Below are 6,728 nucleotides of genomic sequence, written 5' to 3'. Positions count from 1 at the left end.
CAAAGCCCCTGATACACACTGACAAAGAGCAGAATAGAGACTGTTCTCCGTCCTCAGAGACCATGATACACACTGACACAGAGCAGAATAGAGACTGTTCCCCCTACATAGGGTCACTTGGCAGATATTGATTGACACCTGTCCTCAAAGCCCCTGATACACACTGACACAGAGCAGAATAGAGACTGTTCCCCGTCCTCAGAGACCATGATACACACTGACACAAAGCAGAATAGAGACCGGGGGTCTAGTAGCGTGGACACCCAGCACAGGTCGTTCTCCTTCAGCCTTTTTATACGAGGGTCCCTCAACAGGCACGACAGCATGAAAGACCCCATTTGCACAAGGTTGGATGCCGAGCTACTCATTTCCCGTTCCTCCTCCTCACACAGAGCAGAATAGGGACTGTTCCCCGTCCTCAAAGCCCCTGATACACACTGACAAAGAGCAGAATAGAGACTGTTCCCCCTACATAGGGTCACTTGGCAGATATGGATTGACACCTGTCCTCAAAGCCCCTGATACACACTGACACAGAGCAGAATAGTGACTGTTACCTTTTCATAGGGTCACTTGGCAGATGTGGATTGACACCTATCCTAATGATCCCTGATACACACTGACACAGAGCAGAATAGGGAATGTTCCCCCTGCATAGGGTCACTTGGCAGATATGGATTGACATCTATCCTAATGATCCCTGATACACACTGACACAGAGCAGAATAGGGACTGTTCCCCCTACATAGGGTCACTTGGCAGATATGGATTGACACCTATCCTCAGGATCCCTGATACACACTGACACAGAGCAGAATAGGGACTGTTCCCCCTACATAGGGTCACTTGGCAGATATGGATTGACACCTATCCTAATGATCCCTGATACACACTGACACAGAGCAGAATAGGGACTGTTCCCCCTACATAGGGTCACTTGGCAGATATGGATTGACACCTATCCTAATGATCCCTGATACACACTGACACAGAGCAGAATAGGGACTGTTCCCCCTACATAGGGTCACTTGGCAGATATGGATTGACACCTATCCTCGGGATCCCTGATACACACTGACACAGAGTAGAATAGGGACTGTTCCCCCTACATAGGGTCACTTGGCAGATATGGATTGACACCTATCCTAATGATCCCTGATACACACTGACACAGAGCAGAATAGGGACTGTTACCTTTTCATAGGGTCACTTGGCAGATGTGGATTGCCACCTATCCTAATGATCCCTGATACACACTGACACAGAGCAGAATAGGGACTGTTATCAGGGATCCTTAGGAAAAAATCTCACAAGGGAAAAATAAATAAATTACTGACTATATATATACAAATATAGCTAAATCCCACAAAGGCAATCTACAATATAGAATATAAAATACTGAAAATAAGCAATAAAAACCCCAAAGCCACCCACTATGAGCAGGAGGCAGTGGTACTCTGACCTGTACTGATGCGGAGCAGCAAAGAAAGAGGAAATGATGCATGGGGAGGGGAGTTTTATAGTACCTAACTTTTTTCTGATTGGTTGTTTTCTGTGCTGCTGTGGAGTTCTAGTAAAGAGAGACGTAAGCAAATACGAAGCCTCCTGTCATGTTATAAAATTAGAACCCACTTTCTGTTAATGAGGGGGACTGGGGTGGGAACATTAGATGTCCCAGGAAACATATTACAATAACCCTTACCAATGGTAAGGTGAGGGGGATGATTTTCTCTCAAATATAAATTTAATAGCCCCTACCCATTGATCACATTAGGCTGACCCCCATTTTATTATTAAATAGCCCCCACTTGCTGACTATTTTTTTATTTTTTTTAATTTTAAGTCCCCCACCTGATACCTGATGTCTCCGCTGTTTTTTTACATTGACTGCCCAGTCGCTAATTATAAAACCTCCCTAGTCCTTTTTATGTATTTACTTATTACTCTTGCAGCACAAAGGCTTTTTAAATATTTGCCTCCTGACTGGTTGCTATTTCTCCAGCAGGTAAATAGTTTAAATATTTAGAATCTGGGCCGGGAACTGAAGCAGCCATGTCTGGATTTTAGCTGTTTGGACATTATTAAATCATATGAACAATATCTGGATTTTCCAGTCCGAATGACCCAGTTTTGCCCCATTCAGTATGGGGACTTTATTTATTACATAATAACCGTGACAATAATGGATTGTACTTGTATTATTCTTCCCCTAAATATAATAATAAATATGTATTATATAGCGTATAACAAACGTAATTATGTATTACAATTATAACTATTATGATCTAGTTGCTTCCTGTAATCTAAGGAAATAATGAACATATCTAAAATATGTGAAAAACAGAACAGAGGAGATTCTATAATCAGATTTTGGGAGAATAAATACAAGGTGAAGGAATATGTTCTTTATTTCAAATTGGAAAATGTATAATATTTCAGAATTTAAATGTTTTAATTATTATTTCAGTCTATCGTTGATGGATTTTTTTCACAGATCCAGCGCAGCGCTGCAAAACAATTCTCCAGTTGCAGAGAGCGTCCCATCTTCGCACAGTTCCCTATGACATCTGTATTATTGAGGATTCTATACAAGGAATAGGAAACAGATTAGAGAGAAGTTATTCCAGCTCAGAATGTCATAATTGAGAGTGGCGTTCACTAGTTATCACTCATTCACTATTATTAATTCTCCATGAAGGCGCCTTTTAGCTCCATCATGTTGGGGATGTTATAAGAATCTTACTGTAGGGGTTTACTATAGATCAGTCGTTCCCAAACCAGTCCTCGTAGTCCACCAACAATCCCAGATTTCTGTATTTCCTTTTTTATTCCAATGGAGATACTGACAACACCTGGACTGTTAGTGGGTTGTGAGGACTGGTTTGGGAAACTCTGGTATTGAGGGTTGTCTTCTAATATAGCTACAGTGCTCGCCATGTCTTGTTTAGTGTAGCACAGTGTTTGAGTAAAGATGGTTCTTTCAGACTTTCTACCTTCTTTTATACAATATCTAATATTTAGTATTTCGACACCATTTAGTTATTAGGTCAGCTGTCTTTCTTGGTGTATCTATATACCCTCTATGCGCACTCTATATACACTATGTATACTGTACACGCACTCTATATACACTATGTATACTGTACACGCACTCTATATACACTCTATATACACTATGTATACTGTACACGCACTCTATATACACTCTATATACACTATGTATACTGTACACGCACTCTATATACACTATGTATACTGTACACGCACTCTATATACACTCTATGCACACTCTATGTACACTCTATATACACTATGTATACTGTACACGCACTCTATATACACTCTATATACACTATGTATACTGTACACGCACTCTATATACACTATGTATACTGTACACGCACTCTATATACACTCTATGCACACTCTATGTACACTCTATATACACTATGTATACTGTACACGCACTCTATATACACTCTATACGCACTCTATATACACTATGTATACTGTACACGCACTCTATATACACTATGTATACTGTACACGCACTCTATATACACTCTATATACACTATGTATACTGTACACGCACTCTATATACACTCTATATACACTATGTATACTGTACACGCACTCTATATACACTATGTATACTGTACACGCACTCTATATACACTCTATGCACACTCTATGTACACTCTATATACACTATGTATACTGTACACGCACTCTATATACACTCTATATACACTATGTATACTGTACACGCACCCTATATACACTCTATATACACTATGTATACTGTACACGCACTGTATATACACTCTATATACACTATGTATACTGTACACGCACTCTATATACACTCTATATACACTATGTATACTGTACACGCACTCTATATACACTCTATACACTATGTATACTGTACACGAACTCTATATACACTCTATATACACTATGTATACTGTACACGCACTCTATATACACTCTATATACACTATGTATACTGTACACGCACTCTATATACACTCTATACACTATGTATACTGTACACGCACTCTATATACACTCTATATACACTATGTATACTGTACACGCACTCTATATACACTCTATATACACTATGTATACTGTACACGCACTCTATATACACTCTATATACACTATGTATACTGTACACGCACTCTATATACACTATGTATACTGTACACGCACTCTATATACACTCTATATACACTATGTATACTGTACACGCACTCTATATACACTCTATATACACTATGTATACTGTACACGCACTCTATATACACTCTATATACACTATGTATACTGTACACGCACTCTATATACACTCTATACACTATGTATACTGTACACGCACTCTATATACACTCTATATACACTATGTATACTGTACACGCACTCTATATACACTCTATATACACTATGTATACTGTACACGCACTCTATATACACTCTATATACACTATGTATACTGTACACGCACTCTATATACACTCTATATACACTATGTATACTGTACACGCACTCTATATACACTATGTATACTGTACACGCACTCTATATACACTCTATATACACTATGTATACTGTACACGCACTCTATATACACTCTATGCGCACTCTATGTACACTCTATATACACTATGTATACTGTACACGCACTCTATATACACTCTATATACACTATGTATACTGTACACGCACTCTATATACACTCTATATACACTATGTATACTGTACACACACTCTATATACACTCTATATACACTATGTATACTGTACACGCACTCTATATACACTCTATGCGCACTCTATGTACACTCTATATACACTATGTATACTGTACACGCACTCTATATACACTCTATATACACTATGTATACTGTACACGCACTCTATATACACTATGTATACTGTACACGCACTCTATATACACTCTATATACACTATGTATACTGTACACGCACTCTATATACACTCTATGCGCACTCTATGTACACTCTATATACACTATGTATACTGTACACGCACTCTATATACACTCTATATACACTATGTATACTGTACACGCACTCTATATACACTATGTATACTGTACACGCACTCTATATACACTCTATATACACTATGTATACTGTACACACACTCTATATACACTCTATGCGCACTCTATATACACTCTATATACACTATGTATACTGTACACGCACTCTATATACACTCTATATACACTATGTATACTGTACACGCACTCTATATACACTCTATGCACACTCTATGTACACTCTATATACACTATGTATACTGTACACGCACTCTATATACACTCTATATACACTATGTATACTGTACACGCACTCTATATACACTCTATATACACTATGTATACTGTACACGCACTCTATATACACTCTATATACACTATGTATACTGTACACGCACTCTATATACACTCTATGCGCACTCTATGTACACTCTATATACACTATGTATACTGTACACGCACTCTATATACACTATGTATACAGTACACGCACTCTATATACACTCTATATACACTATGTATACTGTACACGCACTCTATATACACTCTATGCGCACTCTATGTACACTCTATATACACTATGTATACTGTACACGCACTCTATATACACTATGTATACTGTACACGCACTCTATACACACTCTATATACACTATGTATACTGTACACGCACTCTATATACACTATGTATACTGTACACGCACTCTATATACACTCTATATACACTATGTATACTGTACACGCACTCTATATACACTCTATGCGCACTCTATGTACACTCTATATACACTATGTATACTGTACACGCACTCTATATACACTCTATATACACTATGTATACTGTACACGCACTCTATATACACTATGTATACTGTACACGCACTCTATATACACTCTATATACACTATGTATACTGTACACGCACTCTATATACACTATGTATACTGTACACGCACTCTATATACACTATGTATACTGTACACGCACTCTATATACACTCTATATACACTATGTATACTGTACACGCACTCTATATACACTCTATATACACTATGTATACTGTACACGCACTCTATATACACTCTATATACACTATGTATACTGTACACGCACTCTATATACACTCTATATACACTATGTATACTGTACACGCACTCTATATACACTCTATATACACTATGTATACTGTACACGCACTCTATATACACTCTATGCGCACTCTATGTACACTCTATATACACTATGTATACTGTACACGCACTCTATATACACTCTATATACACTATGTATACTGTACACGCACTCTATATACACTCTATGCGCACTCTATGTACACTCTATATACACTATGTATACTGTACACGCACTCTATATACACTCTATATACACTATGTATACTGTACACGCACTCTATATACACTATGTATACTGTACACGCACTCTATATACACTCTATATACACTATGTATACTGTACACGCACTCTATATACACTCTATATACACTATGTATACTGTACACGCACTCTATATACACTCTATATACACTATGTATACTGTACACGCACTCTATATACACTATGTATACTGTACACGCACTCTATATACACTCTATGCGCACTCTATGTACACTCTATATACACTATGTATACTGTACA

The sequence above is a fragment of the Pelobates fuscus genome, chromosome 5, assembly GCF_036172605.1.
Source record: "Pelobates fuscus isolate aPelFus1 chromosome 5, aPelFus1.pri, whole genome shotgun sequence".
Lineage (NCBI taxonomy): Eukaryota > Metazoa > Chordata > Amphibia > Anura > Pelobatidae > Pelobates > Pelobates fuscus.
This window is presented reverse-complemented; position numbering follows the sequence as displayed.